The sequence below is a fragment of the Ranitomeya imitator genome, chromosome 10 (genome assembly GCF_032444005.1).
Source record: "Ranitomeya imitator isolate aRanImi1 chromosome 10, aRanImi1.pri, whole genome shotgun sequence".
NCBI lineage: Eukaryota > Metazoa > Chordata > Amphibia > Anura > Dendrobatidae > Ranitomeya > Ranitomeya imitator.
In genome coordinates this window covers 140,927,197-140,952,065 of record NC_091291.1, presented here as the reverse complement: position 1 = coordinate 140,952,065, position 24,869 = coordinate 140,927,197, and the positions used below count along the sequence as shown (strand labels likewise).

General features: G+C 46.4%; 1 long non-coding RNA gene across 2 annotated transcripts in view; it reads left to right on the top strand.

The window, feature by feature from the left end:
* Nucleotides 1-24,869, top strand: part of LOC138652088 (uncharacterized) — a 194,535-nt gene that overhangs the window by 7,073 nt on the left and 162,593 nt on the right. For both annotated transcript variants that reach the window (XR_011315570.1, XR_011315569.1), the window contains exon 3: nt 18,900-19,090. This is a non-coding gene — a long non-coding RNA (uncharacterized lncRNA). The remainder of the gene's footprint in view (nt 1-18,899; nt 19,091-24,869) is intronic.

Here is a 24,869-nt window from a genome sequence, read left to right as displayed (position 1 = left end):
ACATGTGCCGCCTTACAGTTCCGGCCCGCGCACATGTGCCGCTTTACACCTCCGGCCCGCGCACATGTGCCGCCTTACACCTCCGGCCCGCGCACATGTGCCGCCTTACACCTCCGGCCCGCGCACATGTGCCGCCTTACACCTCCGGCCCGCGCACATGTGCCGCCTTACACCTCCGGCCCGCGCACATGTGCTGCCGCTCCTGATCTTGGCCATGATCTGACTATTGCCACTAATTATTATGAAGGATTTCTCCGTGGTCGCGCAGTCGGCGGCAGTTCTGCAACAATATCAGCCGAGTGCAGGGACCTTTATTTTTTGGGGGAGATGTCAGAGGAATCTACTCCAGGAATCGCCGCTTTTTTATTTTATTTTAACTTTTTCATTTTTTAAAGAATTTTTTTTAAGCATATTTTTCCACGTTTTTTTTTTGCAGCCTTTTAACTTTGGAGCAAATTCCACTTGGAATTCTCATCAAAGGAGCGACATCTCATTTTATCTTTTTTTTTTTTTTTTTTTTTTTTTTTTTCTTTTTCATTTTGATGTTTTCAAAACCTTATTGTGAAAATAACTTGGAAATAACAGGAAAGTGGATTTTCCACCGAAATCCAATAGGAAAAGCATTAAAAGAAGATTTGGTTTCCAATGTGAAATCCACTGTGTGAACAGCGCCTTATGGTGTCAGTGGATTTGGACGTGATTTCTCCCCATGTAGGGCTTTTCCTTCTGACTTCAGTGTTTGCAGCCATTCTATATACTGACTCTAGATTCTCCAGTATATGTATATACTATATACTCGCACACAGTGATTGGATATTAGTAGTGTGGATGATGGATTCCAGCGGCCGCCGTCTCCTGCTGTCGTGTGCAGGACGGCCCATCTTATCGCAGGTATAAACCACAAAGATGTCAATGGCTCGATAAATCCCGTCCTGGATCTGTCACCATGACTTATTGCATTTTTCTTGCTAGGCAGATGATGGGTTTTATTCCTTTTATGGAAAAAAAAAAATTAACCCCTTAGTTACTGAAAACTTTTTTAAAAAAATTTCACGTATGTAGCTCACAAGTTGCTCATTTGCTCCTGATTTTTTTTTTTTTTCCCCCTACCTTTCTTGACTTTGTTTTTACTGGTGAATTTTTCACCAAATTAATCATTGTGATGAATCGTATATTGCACAAATTAAAAAAAAAAAAAAAAAAAAAAAACTAAAACATTTGCTCCTTTCTAGAGAAAATGTCCTCAATGGAGCAATAGAGGGAGGAAAAAAAACAAAATACATGATTTTTTTCCTGCTCTTGGTGCCACTTAGCCAGAATTTTGTAATGTTTTGAAAGGTGTCAATTTGGTCAAAAACATCTGGATGATGAGAACCGTAAACCCAAAAGATGACCATGACTGAAAAGTTAGTGCAAAACCGGCGTAAAAGCCATAATGAATTTGGTGCAAAAAAAAAAAAAAAGCAACCTAAGGCTATGTGCACACGTTGCGGATTAGGCTTAGGAATTTCTGGTGCGGATTCTGCCTCTCTTGGCAGAAAACGCACGTGCAGATTTGTCACGTTTTTTGTGCGGTTCCACAGCGTTTTTTGTGCGTTTTTGCTGCGGTTTTCCTGCGGATTTGCTGCATTTTTACCCCTGCGGTTTTCTATAATGGAATGGGTACAAAAACACTGCAGATTCACAAAAAAGTGACATGCTGCTTCTTTTAAACCGCTGCGGATTTTCCGCAAAGTGTGCACAGCATTTTTTTTTCTCATTGATTTACATTGTACTGTAAATCAATTGCGGATCTGCAGCGTTTCTGCACCTCAAAAAACGCTGCGGATCCGCAGAGAATCCACAACATGTGCACATACCCTTAAGTGAAAACTTTTACTACAAATAAATGTGCAAAAAGAGCAATGGATCTGGGCTTCTGCACTTAAAGGTAAATTGTCCCCAAATTTGAACATCCCCTTTAACGCATCATGATGGGAGCCGCTCTCCTGACAGATATAGCGTCACTTCAGGTGCCCTACAATTCTGCTTTTTTTTCTTTTTCAGGCCTGAGAACTGTTGTAATAAATTCGCAATGATCTAATAATGGAACATTGTGATCCTAGTTCCCATCGAGCTGAACACGGGCCACGTTTTTTTTTTTGTCTCATTTTGGTGCAAATTTTTGCATTTAGAATGTTTTTTTTTTTGCATTTTAAAAACAGGTCAAAGGAATTGGGATGTTGTATGCCACAACGTCTGCCAAACTGCCCACATTACGGGGAAGGTAGGTCGGCCGCCCGGGAGATGGGTTAAAACATTAAGGCTATGTGCCCACGTTGCAGAATGTTTGCAGAATTTTCCTGATCAAAACCGGACTCCTTTTGCAGGAAATCCGCTCGTGTTTTTTTTTTTTTTTGAGCGTTTTTTGCACGTTTTTTTCCAGAGCGTCCCAATACAATTATATAGTGGAAATTCCGCAAAATTAAAGAACACGCTGCGTTTTTTTTTTCCACTATGTGTTTTTTTCTTTTTGCAGAAAAAAACGCAGCATGGGCACAACAATGCGGAATTCCATTAAAAATAGTGGGATGCCTTTAGTAAGCGGTTTCACAGCAATAAAACGCAGAAAAATGCGAAAAAACCTGCAATGTGTGCACATAAACTCAGTGCAACTTTAGACTTAGGCTATCACCCAGCAAGGCCGCGGCGGCGCTGTGCAGACACGGGGCCGGAGTAGTAAATCTGCCCCAATATGTCCCTTCGTGTCCCGGCTCTTGGGAGTGCAACATAGCAGCAAAGTAAATGACAATACTATCCTGTTCATATGTTACATTATTTTTTTTATCTGCCGAGTCTCGTCGTTTGCAGATAAAACTGTAAAAAAAAATCACAATTTAATCACAATGATTTTGGCTCCACGGAGCGAGCGTTTCCCTTTTTCTCCAGTAACCCCGGGACCAGAAGGAACATGCGAGCGTTCATATCAAGATCCGCGCTGCACATTGTGTCGACAGTGCACTGTCTTTTCATTTCCGTTAAAAGCTTGTTCATTTTCCTCCATCATGGGTTATTATGGGGTCACCGTGCGCTTTGTGCTTATCTGATGGAGGCAGCAGATTTCTGGAGAACAGAGACGTGATCTTACATCAAATGCAGGATCGGTTCTGAGTCGAGCAGTAATGTGATCACCGGCAGGGCGCTATCATTCACATAAGGCCGGTTACCCAGCATCGGCGAGGCCTGCACAGCACAGATCCATCGCTCCGGCGGCTGCACTGCAGCAAAGGGGAAAATATCTTCTCACCTCTCCAAGATCAATGCTTGCTGGAGGCAACTGGAAAAATATTTACTTTGTGAAGCCGGTTTCAGGGTCCGGACTGGCTGCTTGTCTCCTGACCCTCATTGGCATATATGGCAGTCACAGCTCACTTCCTCCTCCTCCTCCTCCTGTACAATGACTGATAACACCTATATACAGTAGATAACACAGGATCTACCATTCACAATAGGTGATGTCACAGCTCACCTCCTCCTGTACAATGACTGATAACACCTCTATATACAGTAGATAACACAGGATCCACCATTCACAATAGGTGATGTCACAGCTCACCTCCTCCTGTACAATGACTGATAACTGTTGTGAATTCTGTGGCTGAGTTCACTTCTGTGGTCACAAGTGGTATTGCAGTCTCTGGGCTTCCTCCCTCAGGTGTTTTGGTGAGCTCGTTGGCTGCCTTGCTATTTAGCTCCACCTGAGTCTGTCTTCCTTGCTCCTTGTCAATGTTCCAGTGTTGGATCTGAGCTACTGCATCTTTCCTTGGGCCTGCTGCTCTGCTAGATAAGTGCTTCTAGTTTGTTTTCTGTTTTTTTCTGTCCAGCTTGCTATTAACTTTTGCTGGAAGCTCTGAGAAGCAAAGGGGTGCACCGCCGTGCTGTTAGTTCGGCACGGTGGGTCTTTTTTGCCCCTTTGCGTGGTTTTCGTTTTAGGGTTTTTTGTAGACTGCATAGTTCTCTTTGCTATCCTCGCTCTGTCTAGAATATCGGGCCTCACTTTGCTGAATCTATTTCATTCCTACGTTTGTCTTTTCATCTTGCTAACAGTCATTATATGTGGGGGGCTGCCTATTCCTTTGGGGTATTTCTCTGAGGTAAGTCAGGCTTGTATTTCTATCTTCAGGCTAGTCAGCTCCTCAGGCAGTGCCGAGTTGCATAGGTAGTTATAGGCGCAATCCACTGCTGCTTATAGTTGTGTGAGGATAGATCAGGTACTGCAGTCTACAGAGATTCCACGTCTCAGAGCTCGTCCTATTGTTTTTGGTTATTGCCAGATCTCTGTATGTGCGCTGATTACTGCACGCTGTGTTGCCTGATTGCCAGCCATAACAGATAACACCTCTATATACAGAAGATAACACAGGATCCACCATTCACAATAGGTGATGTCACAGCTCACCTCCTCCTCCTGTACAATGACTGATAGCACCTCTTTATACAGTAGATAACACAGGATCCACCATTCACAATAGGTGATGTCACAGCTCACCTCCTCCTGTACAATGACTGATAACACCCCTATATACAGAAGATAACACAGGATCCACCATTCACAATAGGTGATGTCACAGCTCACCTCCTCCTGTACAATGACTGATAATACCTCTATACAGCTGATGACACAGGATTGTCCATTCACAATGGGATTTCACAGCTCACCTTCTCCTCCTGTAAAATTACTGATAACACCTCTATATATCGTAGATAACGCTAAACATTTTTTTATTTTTAGTTGACCACCCCTTTAAGGTCCACAAATTCTAACATTGACTATTATGTGTTATTTGCATATTTCCCAACTGGAGAGAACACAATGGAGTCTGGCAGATTCCCAGCACTTTGGAGAGTGATGTTTGCGGAGTGTTTATTCCTGTGTTTTTGGCAGCTCTCACTCATATTTTCAGTCCCCACAGTTAACTTTATAGAGAAAACTAAATTGTTCTGCATTGGTCGTCTAAGATCACTGCCGGCAGAAGCTGATACTTCTGTGTCACAGGTATCGGGAATTGTAAATATCCTGTTCAACATTTGGGTAAGAAACAAGTTTTCTTGTTGCTAATTGCATAGAGATTTAATGTTTTCTTGCTGTCGGGAGCAATTTCATGACAAATTGAAGACTGCTTACACTTGTCAGATGAAGAAAAGTCTCCTGGACTAAAACTCATTATATAACTGCTTATTCTGAAAAGTTTTACATGTGTTACATAAGGAATAACCGTATTTCTGGGCATTTGGCTTGTAACCTGCACTGTTTCACCAGTTTTCTCCTCTGCAGGCGGTATCTAATTTTCAGCTGCCTCTCAGCTACTTGGTAGAGACTAGCTGCCATGATGTCTCTCACACAGCACCCACAGACATGAGGGATTCCTGCTCTCCTGTCTCTGTAGCTATTCAAAAGCAGCAGCATGGAGGCCATAATACAGTACTGATCTGTGTAGCTGTGAATCCAGCTTTGGTTTTGAGCAGGGATGTAAAGACTGCGGTCGCCACTGTGACCGGGCACGGCGGGTCAGGGGCCTGACGACGCCAGCAGAAACTTCAGCTGGATATGTCTTTGGATGCACAACTAGTTGAATTATATTGTCGCGCAGAGACACATAGCGCCAGTGCGCGACAATACACGCTGCTGGCCATTTTTTTTTTAATCAGTGGCAATACTAGTACATGAATTACTGTGAGCTGTACATTATACTTTATGGATGACTATGGGCTGTGCACTATACTATATGGAGGACTATGGGCTGTTAATTATACTATATGGAGGACTATGGGCTGTGCATTATATTATATGGAGGACTATGGACTGTGCATTCTACTATACGGAGGACTATGGGCTATGCATTATACTATATGGAGGACTATGGACTGTGCACTATACTATATGGAGGACTATGAGCTGTGCATTATACTATATGGAGGACTATGGACTGTACATTATACTTTATGGATGACTGGGCTGTGCATTACACTATACGGAGGACTATGGGCTGTGCACTATACTATATGGAGGACTATGGGCTGTTAATTATACTATACGGAGGACTATGGGCTGTGCATTATACTATATGGAGGACTATGGGCTGTGCATTATACTATATGGAGGACTAAGAGCTGTGCATTATACTATATAGAGGACTATGGGCTGTGCAATATACCTTATGAATGACTATGGGCTGTGCATAATACTATATGGAGGACTATGGGCTGTGCATTATACTATGGAGGACTATGGGCTGTGTATTATACTATACAGAGGACTATGGGCTGTACATTATACTATACGGAGGACTATGAGCTGTGCATTATACTATACGGAGGACTATGGGCTGTTCATTATACTATATGGAGGACTATGGGCTGTTCATTATACTGTATGAAGGACTATGGGCTGTGCATTATACTATATGGAGGACTATGGGCTGTGCATTATACTATATGGAGGACTATGGGCTGTGCATTATACTATACGGAGGACTATGGGCTGTGTATTATACTATACGGAGGACTATGGGCTGTGCATTATACTATATGGAGGACTATGGGCTGTGCATTATACTATACGGAGGACTATGGGCTGTGTATTATACTATACGGAGGACTATGGGCTGTGCATTATACTATATGGAGGACTATGGGCTGTGCATTATACTATACGGAGGACTATGGGCTGTTCATTATACTATATGGAGGACTATAGGCTGTTCATTATACTATATGGAGGACTATGAGCTGCGCATTATACTATATGGAGGACTATGAGCTGCGCATTATACTATATGGAGGACTATGGGCTGCTCATTATACTGTATGAAGGACTATGGGCTGTTCATTATACTGTATGGAGGACTATGGGCTGTGCATTATACTATATGGAGGACTATGGGCTGTGCATTATACTATATGGAGGACTATGGAATGTGCATTATACTATATGGAGGACTATGGGCTGTGCATTATACTTCTGCTATGGAACCCCTTAACTTCTATGCATGCCCCCTGTAAGTGTAATGGATTTTTTTTTTTTCTATACATTTAAGAACAGCGGCAAAAGGGGGGATATATATACCAGGATATGGGACATCTACCAGAAGGGGCGATGTATATACCAGGAAGGGACCAGGATGGACGGCACATATATACATTTATTTAGGATAGGGGGTACTTGGTGCAAATCTTGCACTGGAGCCTATCAGACTCTAGTTACGCCCCTAGTGTTGAGATAAAACACTTACTTGAAATCAATAGTTATAAAGGATATTCTTTAATACTACTGAGCATTGTGGTCATAAATCCAGCACTGAAGCCAAGATAAAACATTTATTGATAGCGGTAGCACAGATCTTTGTATATTTGTACCTTTCTCTTTCACTCTGCTTCCCTTCCATAGATTTAAATAGACTGCTGTAATCTGATCCCTCAGTGATCAGGCGGTTTTACTTGTCTTGAGAAAGGCAGATTTTAGCACATTTTCAACAGTGAATGATACATTTAGGAAGCTATGTGGAGACCAAAAGTGACTCATTAGAGGAGAAACAAGCAGATATCACAGTTTCTTATATTCACTTATCATATTGGTTCTGTCAAGGGCTCAGTAGGTGAGGTGAATCCTCTATGCCAAGGTCCAGGTGTGCACATGGGATACAGGTGGCAATGCAGCAGATGGGTGAGGCATGTGGCACACGGCAGACAGGAGACCATTAGCAGAGCTATTAGAAGCCGTAGTCTGCAGTTTCCAGGATGTCTCCTGGCTGCCAAGTTGCATAGGCAATGGAAGCTGCAGACCGGAGACATCTGGGAGAATGTACACAAGTAGCTGAGGTACGTGAATCCGCAGGTGGACAGACGTTGTCCTCGATGTCCCTGGCGGATATGTAGCAGAGGTCCTGGAAAATCGGGAACAAGTAGCAAAGGTACTAGAAGCCAGAAGACATCATGGAGACTGCAGACAAGTTGCAAAGGAACTGGAAGCTGCAGGCACACTGGAGACATCCGGGACAATGTATACAGGTAGGCAAGGTACTGGAAGCCGCAGGCAGAGAGACGTCCTTGATGTCACAGGTGGATATGTAGCAGAGCTCCTGGAAGACTGGGAACAAGTAGCAAAGGTACTGGAAGCCACAGGCAGACGAGAGACTTCTTGAAGACCGTAGGCAAGACGCAGTGCACTGACAAATTAAGTCTTAATACCAAAACACAAATGTATGTGGAGCATACATGGAGCAGCCAGTGCCAGGCAGCAGCTGCCAAGGCAAACAGGATCATGGGGTGCATTAAAAGAGGTCTGGATGCACATGATGAGAGCATTATACTGCCTCTGTACAAATCCCTAGTTAGACCGCACATGGAGTACTGTGTCCAGTTTTGGGCACCGGTGCTCAGGAAGGATATAATGGAACTAGAGAGAGTACAAAGGAGGGCAACAAAATTAATAAAGGGGATGGGAGAACTACAATACCCAGATAGATTAGCGAAATTAGGATTATTTAGTCTAGAAAAAAGACGACTGAGGGGCGATCTAATAACCATGTATAAGTATATAAGGGGACAATACAAATATCTCGCTGAGGATCTGTTTATACCAAGGAAGGTGACGGGCACAAGGGGGCATTCTTTGCGTCTGGAGGAGAGAAGGTTTTTCCACCAACATAGAAGAGGATTCTTTACTGTTAGGGCAGTGAGAATCTGGAATTGCTTGCCTGAGGAGGTGGTGATGGCGAACTCAGTCGAGGGGTTCAAGAGAGGCCTGGATGTCTTCCTGGAGCAGAACAATATTGTATCATACAATTATTAGGTTCTGTAGAAGGACGTAGATCTGGGGATTTATTATGATGGAATATAGGCTGAACTGGATGGACAAATGTCTTTTTTCGGCCTAACTAACTATGTTACTATGTCTTGGTAGGCCTTATAGGCCCATGAAGCTCAATGCATGGGAGCACGCCAGGCTACTTGCAAAGCACACAAAAGTTTAGCGGACCTGGTGTAGGTAGCAGAGCCCAGACCTGAACAGATGTGTAACAGATTCATGCAAATTTTGTAAAAATTGTAGTGACCATTTAATCATCAATTAACATTGCTCAGACCTCTGTTGTTAACTAATACTACATAAAAATCCTGTCCTATATTAATAATCCATTTTTTTCCCTCCACATCCCCTTTTGAGTGCAGATATCCGGATGTTTGCTTTCACACCAGCGCCAAAGCTGCCTGGAGACGCAAAACCAGGCAGACAGGCTTCCAAAGAGCACTGGAAAAAGTAAGATTTAGAGCTAGGATTAATGGCTGCTGGAGCTGATTAACTCACCGGGCTCGTCCCATGGGAATCGACCGAGTGAGATAGGATAGACCCCGCTAGCATTATATAATCAGAGACCAGCTATTACCCATTAGTGTCAAAGTGAGAAGAGGGGCACGGGGTCACTGCCGCCTCCTGGGGGCACACAGGATCAGGGGTGGCAATCACGGCTGATTTATTAGCTCTGTAAAAATAAAGGGTCTATTTTTTCGGAAATAAAAACATCACAGTTATTTAACCCCTTAATGACCGCCAATACGTCTTTTAACTGACCTTAGATATAAGAGAATATCCTCCCCATACAGATGACAATCCAGCATCTGTCGGTTGTACACTATAGCTGACAACTTGCTGTACCAGCCACGATCCGTATTTGCACCATCTAAATCTGTTTAACCCCTTAGATGCTGCTGTCAATAGTGACTACATCATTATAAATGGTTAACAGAGTGTGGGGGCTTCTTCTTTGTCACAATTGGTGCCCTCAGATCATGATTTTGTGGTCCTGATGTTTGCCATGGCAATTCATGGCCAAATAGCGGCCTTAGAGTCTGACGGCTGTAGTAATCTGTTTAGAAGTTAACAACACTTAGGTGGTAAAAATACACATTTTCATTTCTGTCATACCACTTTGCATTAATTCCTGTAAAGCACCTGAAGGGTTAATAAACTACCTGACAGCAGTTTTTGATATGTCAGGGGGTGCTGTTTCTAAAATGGTATCACGTTTGTGGGTTTCCCAATATATGGGACCCCTAAAGTCACTTCAAACATGGGTAAGTCCCTAAAAAAATAAATTTTGTAAATTTCTTTGAAAAAATGAAAAATTGCTGCTACATTTTTAAACCTCCTAAAATGCTAACAAAATAAAATAACATTTTACAAATGGTGCTGATGTAAAGCAGACATGTGGGAAATGTTATTTATTAATGGTTTGCTGTGGTATGACCATCTGGATTAAAGGGATAATCATTCAAATTTAGAAAATTGCTAATTTTTTAACATTTTTCTAAAATTTTTGATATTTTTTATAAATAAACACAAAAAATGTTGAACAAAATTTACCATTATCATAAAGTAGAATGTGTCACGAAAAAACAATCTCAAAATCACTGGGATTTGTTGAAGCGTTGCAGAGTTATTACCACATAAAGTGACACTGGTCAGATTTCAAAAATTTGGCTCGGTCACTAAGGGGTTAATCAACTCCTAATTGACTTCTTGTCCAGGACTTTATCTGCAGTGATGCCTCACATTCTTGGCTTTGCAGCCACCTGAAATGATTTTTGAGTCTCTCCCATGAAAGCCACATAGTTTATAGATAGGAAGCTGTGTGATGTTTGCAGCACCATGGACAGCGCTCACCAGCCAATGTCTGGCTCTTAGGCAGTGCTACCTCGGAGAGCTCCGCCAGCACCATGGACAGCGCTCACCAGCCAATGTCCGGCTCTTAGGCAGTGCTACCTCGGAGAGCCCCGCCAGCACCATGGACAGCTCTCACCAGCCAATGTCCGGCTCTTAGGCAGTGCTACCTCGGAGAGCTCCACCAGCACCATGGGCAGCGTTTACCAGCCAATGTCCGGCTCTTAGGCAGTGCTACCTCGGAGAGCCCCGCCAGCACCATGGACAGCGCTCACCAGCCAATGTCCGGCTCTTAGGCAGTGCTACCTCGGAGAGCTCCGCCAGCACCATGGACAGCGCTCACCAGCCAATGTCCGGCTCTTAGGCAGTGCTACCTCGGAGAGCCCCGCCAGCAGCACCATGGACAGCGCTCAATAGCCAATGGCTGGCTCTTAGGCAGTGCTTCCTTTGGAGAGCTCCGCCAGCAGCACCATGGACAGCGCTCAATGGCCGGCTCTTAGGCAGTGCTTCCTTTGGAGAGCTCCGCCAGCACCATGGACAGCGCTCACCAGCCAATGGCTGGCTCTTAGGCAGTGCTACCTCGGAGAGCTCCGCCAGCACCATGGGCAGCGTTTACCAGCCAATGTCCGGCTCTTAGGCAGTGCTACCTCGGAGAGCCCCGCCAGCACCATGGACAGCGTTTACCAGCCAATGTCCGGCTCTTAGGCAGTGCTACCTCGGAGATCTCCGCCAGCACCATGGACAGCGCTCACCAGCCAATGTCCGGCTCTTAGGCAGTGCTACCTCGGAGAGCCCCGCCAGCAGCACCATGGACAGCGCTCAATAGCCAATGGCTGGCTCTTAGGCAGTGCTTCCTTTGGAGAGCTCCGCCAGCAGCACCATGGACAGCGCTCAATAGCCAATGGCCGGCTCTTAGGCAGTGCTTCCTTTGGAGAGCTCCGCCAGCAGCACCATGGACAGCGCTCAATAGCCAATGGCTGGCTCTTAGGCAGTGCTACCTCGGAGAGCTCTGCCAGCAGCACCATGGACAGCGCTCAATAGCCAATGGCTGGCGCTTAGGCAGTGCTACCTCGGAGAGCTCCGCCAGCACCAAGGACAGCACTCACCAGCCAATGTCCAACTCTTAAGCAGTGCTACCTTGGAAAGCTCCGCCAGCACCATGGACAGCGCTCACCAGCCAATGTCCGACTCTTAGGCAGTGCTACATTGGAGAGCTCTGCCAGTACCATGGACAGCGTTCACCAGCCAATGTCCGGCTCTCAGGCAGTGCTACCTCGGAGAGCTCCGCCAGCACCATGGACAGCGCTCACCAGCCAATGTCCGGCTCTCAGGCAGTGCTACCTCGGAGAGCTCCGCCAGCAGCACCATGTACAGCGCTCACCAGCCAATGTCCAGCTCCTAGGCAGTGCTACCTCTTAGAGCTCCGCCAGCACTATAAACAGCTTTCACCAGCCAATGTCAGACTCTTAGGCAGTGCTACCTCGGAGAGGTCCGCCAGCACCATGGACAGTGCTCATCAGCCAATGGCCGGCTCTTAGGCAGTGCTACCTCGGAGAGCCCCGCCAGCACCATGGACAGCACTCACCAGCCAATGTCCGGCTCTCAGGCAGTGCTACCTCGGAGAGCCCCGCCAGCACCATGGACAGCGCTCACCAGCCAATGTCCGGCTCTCAGGCAGTGCTACCTCGGAGAGCCCCGCCAGCACCATGGACAGCAGTCACCAGCCAATGTCCAGCTCTCAGGCAGTGCTACCTCGGAGAGTCCCGCCAGCACCATGGACAGCGCTCACCAGCCAATGTCCGGCTCTTAGGCAGTGCTACCTCGGAGAGCTCCGCCAGCACCATGGACAGCGCTCACCAGCCAATGTCCGGCTCTCAGGCAGTGCTACCTCGGAGAGCCCCGCCAGCACCATGGACAGCAGTCACCAGCCAATGTCCGGCTCTCAGGCAGTGCTACCTCGGAGAGTCCCGCCAGCACCATGGACAGCGCTCACCAGCCAATGTCCGGCTCTCAGGCAGTGCTACTTCGGTGAGCCCCGCCAGAACCATGGACAGCGCTCACCAGCCAATGTCCGGCTCTCAGGCAGTGCTACCTCGGAGAGCCCCGCCAGCACCATGGACAGCAGTCACCAGCCAATGTCCGGCTCTCAGGCAGTGCTACCTCGGAGAGCCCCGCCAGCACCATGGACAGCAGTCACCAGCCAATGTTCGGCTCTTAGGCTACTTTCACACTAGCGTCGGAATCTCCCCGTCGCAATGCGTCGGGCAGAGATTTCGACAGTAGCGTTTAACGCACTGCATAACGGAGGCAGCGGATGCATTTTTCCGGCGCATCCGCTGCCCCATTGTGAGGTGCGGGGAGGTGGGGGCGGAGTTCCGGCCGCGCATGGCAGTCGGAAAAAGCGGTCCGTCAGGAGCAAAAAACGTTACATGTAGCGTTTTTTGCTCCCGACGGTCCGCCAAAGCACGACGCATCCGTCACACGACGGATGCGACGTGTGACAATCCGTCGCAATGCGTCGTCAATACAAGTCTATGGGGAAAAACGCATCCTGCAAGCACTTTTGCAGGATGCGTTTTTTCTGCAAAACGATGCATTGTGACGGATTGCAGTTAACGCTAGTGTGAAAGTCGCCTTAGACAGTGCTACCTCGGAGAGCTAGGACTAATCCACTGCTGAAATTCACATTATGGAGATGAGATAATACAGTTCTTTCCTTTGTGTCTCCTGTTAGAGCAGTCTGCTGCTATTTAGAGTAAAGCATCTAATGTCCTCGTCTTTGTGTATTTTCGCATTTATTGCTAAAGATAAGCAGGTTTGTTACTTTTAGGTAAAATTGTGTAACTTTGTCATAACTTTTATATTTCATTTCTTCAGCTCTTGAGTTGTCTTCATGTTTTACATCCTGCTGCTCCTTGATTTAATGTGCTGACAGCTCCGATCAAGATGGCGGCTTAGTAAACCTCACCAGAAAGGCCAGATGAGGAAGTGATCAGGTTTCCATTTACTGATAGCAAGCAGATGTCGTAATACAGCAGCTCCGTGGTTAACGCTGTACTGTATATAGGACAGCTCAGTGGTCTGTACTGTACTATATATAGGACAGCAGAGTGGCTCAGTGGTTATCACTGTACTATATATAGGACAGCAGAGTGGCTCAGTGGTTATCACTGTACTATATATAGGACAGCAGAGTGGCTCAGTGGTTAGCATTGTACGGTGACTCAGTGGTTATCACTGTACTATATATAGGACAGCAGAGTGGCTCAGTGGTTATCACTGTACTGTATATAGGACAGCACAGTGGCTCAGTGGTTAGCATTGTACGGTGACTCAGTGGTTATCACTGTACTATATATAGGACAGCAGAGTGGCTCAGTGGTTAGCACTGTCCTGTATATAGGACAGCTCAGTGGTTATCACTGTACTATATATAGGACAGCAGAGTGGCTCAGTGGTTATCACTGTACTGTATATAGGACAGCGCAGTGGCTCAGTGGTTAGCACTGCACAGTGGCTCAGTAGTTAGCATTGTACGGTGACTCAGTGGTTAGCACTTGCTTTGCAGCGCTGGAGTCCTGGGTTCAAATCCACACCAAGGGCGACCTCTGTGAGCAGTTTGTATGTTCTCCCCATATTTGCGTGGGTTTCCTTCCTCCCCTGTGATCTGTGTGCACCATGGACCAAGCTAATGAGTGCATCCGATGTCATATTGTGCATGGGCCGTTCTCCTGTCATCACCTTCCCGTTTGCTTCGTGCAGTGATACATCCGCAGAGAATAATCAATAGTTGATACTGTGGTTTAGTCTATGACATATCCCCAGCCTTATTCTGTATGGGGGAGATGTTATCTGTCTCTGTGTCCAGTTTTAAGAATGAAGTCTCCTAGATCGTGCTTTCTCTGCGTGAATGAAGGACCAGAGATCCATAGATTACTACCAGCGGTAATGGCTAATCCCACACACATGTAAACAGGGGGGATCACGTATGTTGCGAGTCCTCTGCCTCTCGTGGCTTTTTCTGTTTGTTAATCTTTTTTTTTTCTTGACCCTTGAAGATTTCATTGCCGCTGCGCTGGAATATGTGACGACGTTTGTCTCCATCATATAAAACCATTTCCCGAGGATTTTATATTTTATAAGTGGGAACAAGGACTGGAAAGAAAATGCACAAAAAGGGATAATCCCGTCTGATAAAGAGAAAACCTAACATGGAAACACAATGAGCCTGTACCCTGCTGTGAGCACAAAGTAATAATACACATGAGTGATAGACACTGCTTTTGATTAAAAGAAAGTGTAAGGCTATGTGCACACTTTCAGGATTTCTTGCAGAAATTTCCTGACAAAAAACGGACATTTCTGCCAGAAATCTGCATGTGTTTTTTTCACGTTTTTTTCCGGAGCTTTCCCAAAGCATTAAATAGCAGGAAAAACGCTAAAAATCCGCAAAATTAATGAACATGCTGCTTTTTTTTTTTACTGCGATGCATTTTTTTCCGCGAAAAATTGCAGAATGCATATGTATGCGTTTTTATCGTGAAAAAAATAAAAAAAAAAAAACTTGAAAAATCCTGAACGTGTGCACATACCCTAAAAGCCACAAGGTGAACCCCAGTCGGGATGGTCCTAAACTCTGGTATTAAAACCTCAATTTGTGCCAGACGACCTCGAAATCTACAATAAGTACACAATGTGTGAGTGCATCTGCAGCATTTACAGTGCAGACGTCCTGAAAACCGCAGGAGGACACTTAGAAAGGGTCTCAGAAGATTGGAGACGGCTAGAAGACAGAACTCTGAGAAAACGGGCGGCGGTGTGTGCGGAACATTTGGTCGTGTGCGGAACATTTGGTCGTGTGCGGAACATTTGGTCGTGTGCAGCCCCCGCACACGGGCGATGGATGTGCAGATCCTCACTGATGATTTATGAATGGATCTATGATTGATGTTACTTACAGATGTGTAAATATTTTGATACTGAAGCTGTGGACGTTTACACGGATACTTTGTATTTATCGCACACATAGATGTTTCCGCTGAGACACTCTGCATTAATTCCTCGTGCTCCACTTCTAAGCCAATATTAATAACACAGAGATCATTAACGGCTCCATTTGTTTGCTATCTGTCAGTGGTTTTACGTGTCAGTGAGGCTCAGCCGTGTATTGACGATCCTGGCAGAGACTGATCCTCCAAACTTCCAGGCGTCACACATCAACCTCTGTGTCCATAATGCCGGAAGGTGATCAGGGAAATATACTGTAAATCCGCACCAGGGTAAACCCACAGGATTAGAGTTTTGCTATCTTTCCTCTTTTCTTTTTTTATAGGTCGATTTAATAGAACAGAAACCTTTGCAGCTATATATAATGTAATGCATGATCATGGAGATGCAGATATTTTAACACAATGCAAAGAAATCTTTATCTGTCGCTTTACAAGGACGGGGGGTGGGGGGGGGGTGTTTGCTGCGCCTATAAATAGCCTAATTGCTCTCTTCTATAGACCCCTATATGAAGATTTTCATATCTGACATGAGACTGTGAGACAGTAAGTGCTTTGAAGGCCTGACTTCCTTGCTGTGCACAGATACAGTGTGTCACGCCTGCAGTTGGTAATAACCATTAATCTCTGGAGTATATTTCATATATGATTGCTTATAGGGTTGCAGAAAAATGGGCTTATTTATGTGCAGCGGCAAACGGGGACAGTGATGCATTATGTGGATAGCATAGCCTGCGTAGGTTCTCTGTGTAGCCTGCGTAGGTTCTCTGTGTAGCCTGCGTAGGTTCTCTGCGTAGCCTGCGTCTGTTCTCTGCGTAGCCTGCGTCTGTTCTCTGCGTAGCCTGTGTCTGTTCTCTGCCTAGCCTGCATCTGTTCTCTGCATAGCCTGCATCTGTTCTCTGCGTAGCCTGCATCTGTTCTCTGCGTAGCGTGCATCGGTTCTCTGCCTAGCCTGTGTCTGTTCTCTGCCTGGCCTGCGTCGGTTCTCTGCCTGGCCTGCCACTGTTCTCTGCGTAGCGTGCGGCAGTTCTCTGCCTAGTCGGCGTCTGTTCTCTGCCTAGCCTGCGTCTGTTCTCTGCCTAGCCTGTGTCAGTTCTCTGCCTAGCCGACATCTGTTCTCTGCCTAGCCGGAGTCAGTTCTCTGCATAGCCTGCGTCTGTTCTCTGTGCAGCCTGCCACTGTTCTCTGCGTAGCGTGCAGCAGTTCTCTGCCTGGCCTGCGTCTCTTCTCTGCCTGGCCTGCGTCTGTTCTCTGCCTGGCCTGCGTCGGTTCTCTGCGTAGCCTGCATCTGTTCTCTGCCTGGCCTGCCACTGTTCTCTGCGTAGCGTGCGGCAGTTCTCTGCCTAGTCGGCGTCTGTTCTCTGCCTAGCCTGCGTCTGTTCTCTGCCTAGCCTGTGTCAGTTCTCTGCCTAGCCGACATCTGTTCTCTGCCTAGCCGGAGTCAGTTCTCTGCATAGCCTGCGTCTGTTCTCTGTGCAGCCTGCCACTGTTCTCTGCGTAGCGTGCGGCAGTTCTCTGCCTGGCCTGCGTCTCTTCTCTGCTTAGCCTGCGTCTGTTCTCTGCCTGGCCTGCGTCGGTTCTCTGCGTAGCCTGCATCTGTTCTCTGCCTGGCCTGCCACTGTTCTCTGCGTAGCGTGCGGCAGTTCTCTGCCTAGTCGGCGTCTGTTCTCTGCCTGGCCTGCGTCTGTTCTCTGCCTAGCCTGCGTCTGTTCTCTGCGTAGCCTGCGTCTGTTCTCTGCCTAGCCTGCGTCTGTTCTCTGCCTGCCCTGCGTCTGTTCTCTGCGTAGCCTGCGTCTGTTCTCTGCCTGGCCTGCGTCTGTTCTCTGCCTAGCCTGCGTCTGTTCTCTGCGTAGCCTGCGTCTGTTCTCTGCCTAGCCTGCGTCTGTTCTCTGCCTGCCCTGCGTCTGTTCTCTGCGTAGCCTGCGTCTGTTCTCTGCCTGGCCTGTGTCTGTTCTCTGCCTAGCCTGCGTCTGTTCTCTGCCTAGCCTGCGTCTGTTCTCTGCGTAGCCTGCGTCTGTTCTCTGCCTAGCCTGCGTCTGTTCTCTGCCTGCCCTGCGTCTGTTCTCTGCGTAGCCTGCGTCTGTTCTCTGCCTGCCCTGCGTCTGTTCTCTGCGTAGCCTGCGTCTGTTCTCTGCCTAGCCTGCGTCTGTTCTCTGCCTGCCCTGCGTCTGTTCTCTGCGTAGCCTGCGTCTGTTCTCTGCCTGGCCTGTGTCTGTTCTCTGCCTAGCCTGCGTCTGTTCTCTGCCTAGTCGGCATCTGTTCTCTGCCTGGCCTGTGTCTGTTCTCTGCCTGGCCTGTGTCTGTTCTCTGCGTAGCCGGCGTCTATTCTCTGCGTAGCCGGCGTCTGTTCTCTGCGTAGCCGGCATCGGTTCTCTGCATAGCCTGCGTCTGTTCTCTGCCTGGCCTGCCACTGTTCTCTGCGTAGCCTGCCACTGTTCTCTGCCTAGCCGGCATCGGTTCTCTGCATAGCATGGCACTGGTTCATAGTGAATTTCACAGCAGCAGTAAAGCGCGCCATGTGCAGTAATGTAGCACCACAGCCGTCATGTTGGCAGCTGCTTCACCTTTGCATTCCCAGTGCCCTAAAGGTTTTCAGGATCACACAGAATTGCTTAATAATGATATGAAGGTGCTGAAACATGAAAGGGTTTGGGAGAAAAGCACTCAATTTTCTCTGTTTATAACATTTTTCCACTAATGATCAGAGTAGTGATTATTCTGGATTACGTGGATTTGTTACAGTACATAGCAGACTGCGGAATGAGTTGCCTGTGACCCATCAGTGAGCTCGTTCGTACGGTCTCTGCTCCTTATTTCTCTTCTGAACCGTCATCTATAAATGAACAGTCATCCGTTTAGAAGATGGCTCAGGAGTGTAGAGATAAGAGTTACAGACCTGAAGTGAAGTGGTTCACTGACGAACTGATTGGTGACTTATTCTGCAGTCTGATATGTATTATGACATATAGAGGATGTAGAAAACAAACACTCCAAAATCCTTATGAATTCCTATTGTAAAAAGAGCGTTGTAGCCAAACAAAATACACACATTTAATTAAAAAACAAAATTACCATTGAAAACATTTATATCCTTAATTGGAGGCATCATAATCACCTCCTAATTTCATATCTCTGAAATCTGCACCTGATAATGTCTTGGAGGGTTTTTTCTTGAATAATTTTTTATTTATCCATAGGCTTCCAGATGTTTGCAATAATTAACAGAACAAAACTCTCCATCCCCGGGTCCAGCGTTGACAGACTACAGCCAAAAGACCACTGCAGCCAATCACTGAACCCAGCGTCTCTGCTGATATAGCCCAATTATCAGCTGCAGCAGGAACTTACTGTAGTGATGATGTGACAAAGACCCGAGCAGCAGGGGAGGGTGAGTATAGTGTGTTAATTATTTGTATCATCTAAAAGACACTTCTTTTAGCCTTTGGAAACCTAAAGCTGTTAAAAAAAGCTCAAAAGACTAAACATAAAAACCGCCAGCCGTCTCTACATACACTTTTTTATTAGAGGGCACAGGGGCGTAACGATTGCGGTCGCAGAAGTTGTGACCGGGCACATGCAGGTGGGGGGGCCTGCCGACATCAGCTCACACTTCAACTGGATGTACGTACTCGGGCACACATTCAGCTAAAGTGTATTGTGGCGCAGAGACTCGCTGGGTCCGTGCGCTGCAATACATGCCACTGGCCAATCAGAGGCCAACATCTGACAGCGTGCACGTGACTGGGGGCGCTGGGCAGTGACTGGGGGCGCAGGGCAGTAATGATTTGCGCTTTCGTTATTTGCACGCTGAAGTCAGCTGCCGGCTTCATAAGACAACGACGCATGAATGGAAGGTGAGTGAATTTTTTTTATGCATTAAAGAATAGCAACAGAATGAGGGACCTATACTGTATACCAGGATGGAGGATATATACACCAGGATGGAGGACATATACACCGGGATGGAGGATATACCGTATACACCAGGATGGAGGATATATACACCAGGATGGAGGATATATACACCAGGATGGAGGACATATACACCGGGATGGAGGACGTATACACCGGGATGGAGGACGTATACACCGGGATGGAGGACGTATACACCGGGATGGAGGACGTATACACCGGGATGGAGGACGTATACACCGGGATGGAGGACGTATACACCGGGATGGAGGACGTATACACCGGGATGGAGGACGTATACACCGGGATGGAGGACGTATACACCGGGATGGAGGACGTATACACCGGGATGGAGGACGTATACACCGGGATGGAGGACGTATACACCGGGATGGAGGACGTATACACCGGGATGGAGGACGTATACACCGGGATGGAGGACGTATACACCGGGATGGAGGACGTATACACCGGGATGGAGGACGTATACACCGGGATGGAGGACATATACACCGGGATGGAGGACATATACACCGGGATGGAGGACATATACACCGGGATGGAGGACATATACACCGGGATGGAGGACATATACACCGGGATGGAGGACATATACACCGGGATGGAGGACATATACACCGGGATGGAGGACATATACACCGGGATGGAGGACATATACACCGGGATGGAGGACATATACACCGGGATGGAGGACATATACACCGGGATGGAGGACATATACACCGGGATGGAGGACATATACACCGGGATGGAGGACATATACACCGGGATGGAGGACATATACACCGGGATGGAGGACATATACACCGGGATGGAGGACATATACACCGGGATGGAGGATATATATACCAGGATCGGGGACATTTATACCAGGATGGGTGACATATACACACTAGGATGGAGAGCATATTTACCAGTATGGGGGATATATACCAGGATGGAGGATATATATATATTATACCAGGATGGGTGACATATACACACTAGGATGGAGAGCATATATACCAGTATAGGGGATATATACCAGGATAGGGAACATACATACTAGGATGAGCCCAAGATGGGGTAGATTACTACATAATGCGGTAGGGGGTGCATGTCCTTATAGGATTTAGAATGCTACAATGGCCCATAATTTGACCAACATGCGGGATTGGTCCAGATTTGGCACCAGGGCCCATCACACTGGTTACCCCACTGAGAGGGTTGCTGGCGTCTTGCTCATCTATCATGTTCTTTACATTATTGGTGATCTATGATGGCGGTCGGAGACGGAGCCTTTCATCGTTGCTCAGAGGTGACGGGACAAGCTCTCTGCCATCAGAAGTAGCGTCTTATTTTTCTGTGTTTTGTAGCAATTGTTCTCTTCATTCCTAATGACGTAGGTGTTTTCGTCCGCACGGGACTGTCCAGATATTGCTGCTAATGGTTTTTATACACTTGTTTTTATTACTGCAGTTACTTATTGCATGCTGTGGGATTTCCTTGTCCGCGTCGGTCCAGTTTCTGCTCAGTAAGTTACCGGACAGCGCTGCACTGGATACGTCTCTTGCTGATGGATCCGGTCATGTTGACGTCCGCCGTGTGTCACAGTCCTTGCTTTCTGCTGCGGAGATCGAGGTCTATAACTTTTCTCAGACCATTATGTCCTGGTAACAAGACTCGGAGTTGTGCTCCGGGCAGAAACACTTATCACATTATGTTCTTTTTGTGTCAAGGATTCATGTAACTAACACGAGATCGCCGTGTAATGAGATGTTCGCAGCTTTCTTATATACTTTGCTTTTCTGTGACATTTTCCAGAACTCTGCTGCTTTTATTAATGACACTTTTCTATGGCCTTGGTATAATATTCCGGTCCACTATTATATTTACTTACGATCATGTCGTGACTCGTTGCTTTTAGGACCGTTGTGACCATTTTATATTATTTTTGCCTTGTGTCGCTGATGTCAGATATTGGACGAATCCGGTTCTGTCTATTTTTAGCGATCGTCTATAAGAGGATTTTTATAATTCAGTGGGGATTTTGTGCGCTTTTCCATTGCCTCCAGACTTGGTGAGCGGCATCCCGGACATTGCACTTGTGCGCAGAGATAAATCGCAGGGCTGACCCCTCGCTGCCTTGCACTAGATCAGGCGCCATACATGGCGTAAGATGTAATAAAATATCTCACCCCCTGAACTATAAAACACTTTATTAAAGGGGTCATTCTAGGTAAATATTAACCTTTTGTATCATTTATCGACAACTTTTTCCAATTTTCTGCTTTGCTAAACTGAGGCTCTGCCGACGTACCTCCTTTTCTCTTGATTAAAGATCCACACTGTCACGGGTTTACCGCGACAGAGAGGAGCAGAATACCGTGGCATCTGATTTCTCCTACTCCTGCACTGATTAGAAGCTCTTCACCTTCATATTAAACAGTGCAGGTTTCTTTGAGCAGTTCAGGGGTTAATCTGCTCAGTTGAGAGCTCCTGGAAGCTTTCCTGCATTAAGGCTCTCAGCTGTTCACTGTCGGCCACTCCCCTCTCCTATATATTCTGGGCCCTGGCGAGCACTCATTGCCAGAGATAGCTTATACTGCATGGTTAGGAGAGAGTGGTTTGTGGTTGTTGTTTGAGAAGAGGTTTGGTGGATTTATCTGAGACTGTTGCTAGGTTTTAGGTGTGTGCTAATTCTACTCCTTCTCCTACTTTGGTTTTTCCCCAGCGTCACCCTGGTGTTTACATTTTTTATTTGTATGATTGCTATTTTCCTTTTTCCCTGTTTACATTACCTTGTTTGTCTGGTTGGTATATTACTGTACACTACTACTCCCCTCTTCCCTGGGTGGGGGAAGGGTACAGACTGAGGGCCGAATCAGGAGCTAAGGAAAGATACGTGGCACCGACTTCTTCACCATCAGAAGTAATCCAAAGAACAGGGTGAGCTAGGCCGCCCCTAGCATTAGGGACAGGGAAGGAGCCCCTGGTCCCAGACACCCAACCTGTTTTGATACTGGGGTCATTACTTTAAATTGTGTAATTATTTACGCTTCAGAGGGAATTATCCTGCATTGTCCTTTAGGGGAGCAGTGATGCATTCCCGCCGGTTGGCTACATTTTATCAATAGTTATGTGTTTTTTGGTATCCATACATCACGATTGTGCTCGGAAATAACGTCCATCTGTTGTGTTATACTTACAGTTCCTGTTCCCATGCTGTAAGGGGCTCCGCCGCAAGATAAAAAAAAAAAAACAGCTTGTCGCCCCTGTGCTCCATATGTGCAGGTGTCATCATCTCATTGGGCTTCTGTGTTAGGTCTTTTTTTGTGTTTCCTATTTCCTTGTTACCTGTCCAAGAACTCAATGTGAGATTTTACAGAAATAACGCGATGAGGATGATGATGTAGGAATCTTTTATTCTGGCAGCGTTTTAGTTTGGATTCCTGGTATCCATATACAGACACAAACTTGTTCCATGCCAGGATATGAGCAACCAGCACAAATTAATTTGATGCTCCATTACTTGTTTTTTTATTTTTTTAAATGCTGTCAAATTACTTGTGTTTGCAGCAGTGGGGCGGAGAGTATGTAACTGCCTTCTAGATAGATATAGATATATATATATATATATATATATATATATATATGTATTATATTAGATGGTGGCCCGATTCTAACGCATCGGGTATTCTAGAATATGTATTTATGTATGTATATAGCAGCCACATAGTATATAGCACAGGCCATGTAGTATATAGGAGACATGTATATAGCAGACAAATACTATGTGGCCTGTGCTATATACTATGGCTGCTATATACATACATATTGTAGAATACCCGATGCGTTAATACAGGCCACACAATATATAACAGTTGCCACGCAGTATATAACACAGCCACGTACTATATAACACAGGCCACGCAGTATATAACACTGGCCACGTAATATATAGCACAGCCCACGCAGTATATAGCAGCCACGCAGTATATAACACAGGCGACATAGTATATAACACAGGCCACGCAGTATCTAACACTGGCCATGTAATATACTGCGTGGGCTGTGCTATATATAGCAGCCACGCAGTATATAACACAGGCGACGTACTATATAACACAGGCCACGCAGTATATAACACAGGCCACATAATATATAACGCAGGCCACGCAGTACATAACACTGGCCACGTAATATCTAGCAGCCACGTAGTATATAGCACTTCCCATGCAGTATATAACAGTGGCCACGTAATATATAGCACAGCCCACGCAGTATATAGCACAGCCCACGCAGTATATAGCACAGCCCAAGCAGTATATAGCACAGCCCACGCAGTATATAGCACAGCCCACGCAGTATATAGCACAGCCCACGAAATATATAACACTGCCCATGTAGAATATAGCAGCCACGCGGTATCTAACACAGCCCACGTAGTATACAGCAGTGTGGGCACCATATCCCTGTTAAAAAAAAATAATGAAAATAAAAAATAGTTATATACTCACCCGGCGGGATCCACCAAAGCTCTGGCGATCCGCATGCAGCTGCTGCCATCTTCCGTTCCCAGGATGCATTGCGAAATTACCCAGATGACTTAGCGGTCTTGCGAGACCGCTAAGTCTTCTGGGTAATTTCACAATGCATCGCTAGGAACGGAAGATTGCGACCGGCGCGAGTGGATTGTCGGACAACGGAGGGTGAGTATATCAGGTTTTTTGTTTTTTTTTAATTTTTAACAGATCTTTTTACTATTGATTCTGCATAGGCAGCATCAATAGTAAAAACTTGGTCACACAGGGTTAATAGCGGCGGTTACGGAGTGCGTTACCGCCGGCATTAACCCTGTGTGAGCGGTGACTGGAGGGGAGTATGCGGGCGCCGGGCACTGACTGTGGGGAGTAAGGAGCGGCCATTTTCTTCTGGACTGTGCCCGTCGCTGATTGGTCGTGGCTGTTTTGCCGCGACCAATCAGCGACTTGGATTTCCATGACAGACAGAGGCCGCGACCAATGAATATCCGTGACAGACAGACAGAAAGAAGGAAAGAAGTGACCCTTAGACAATTATATAGTAGATCTACTAACAGCGGAGCTCCTGTGGTAGAAAGCAGGATGGCCAGTGGACACAGGGTATGTGAAATAACACAGCGGGATGATGGATGGACAGCCGGGCTGCTGAGAGAGAATGCGGGACGGTGGGTGGAGAGCTGGGCGTTGGAGGGACAAAGCGGGACGGCGAGT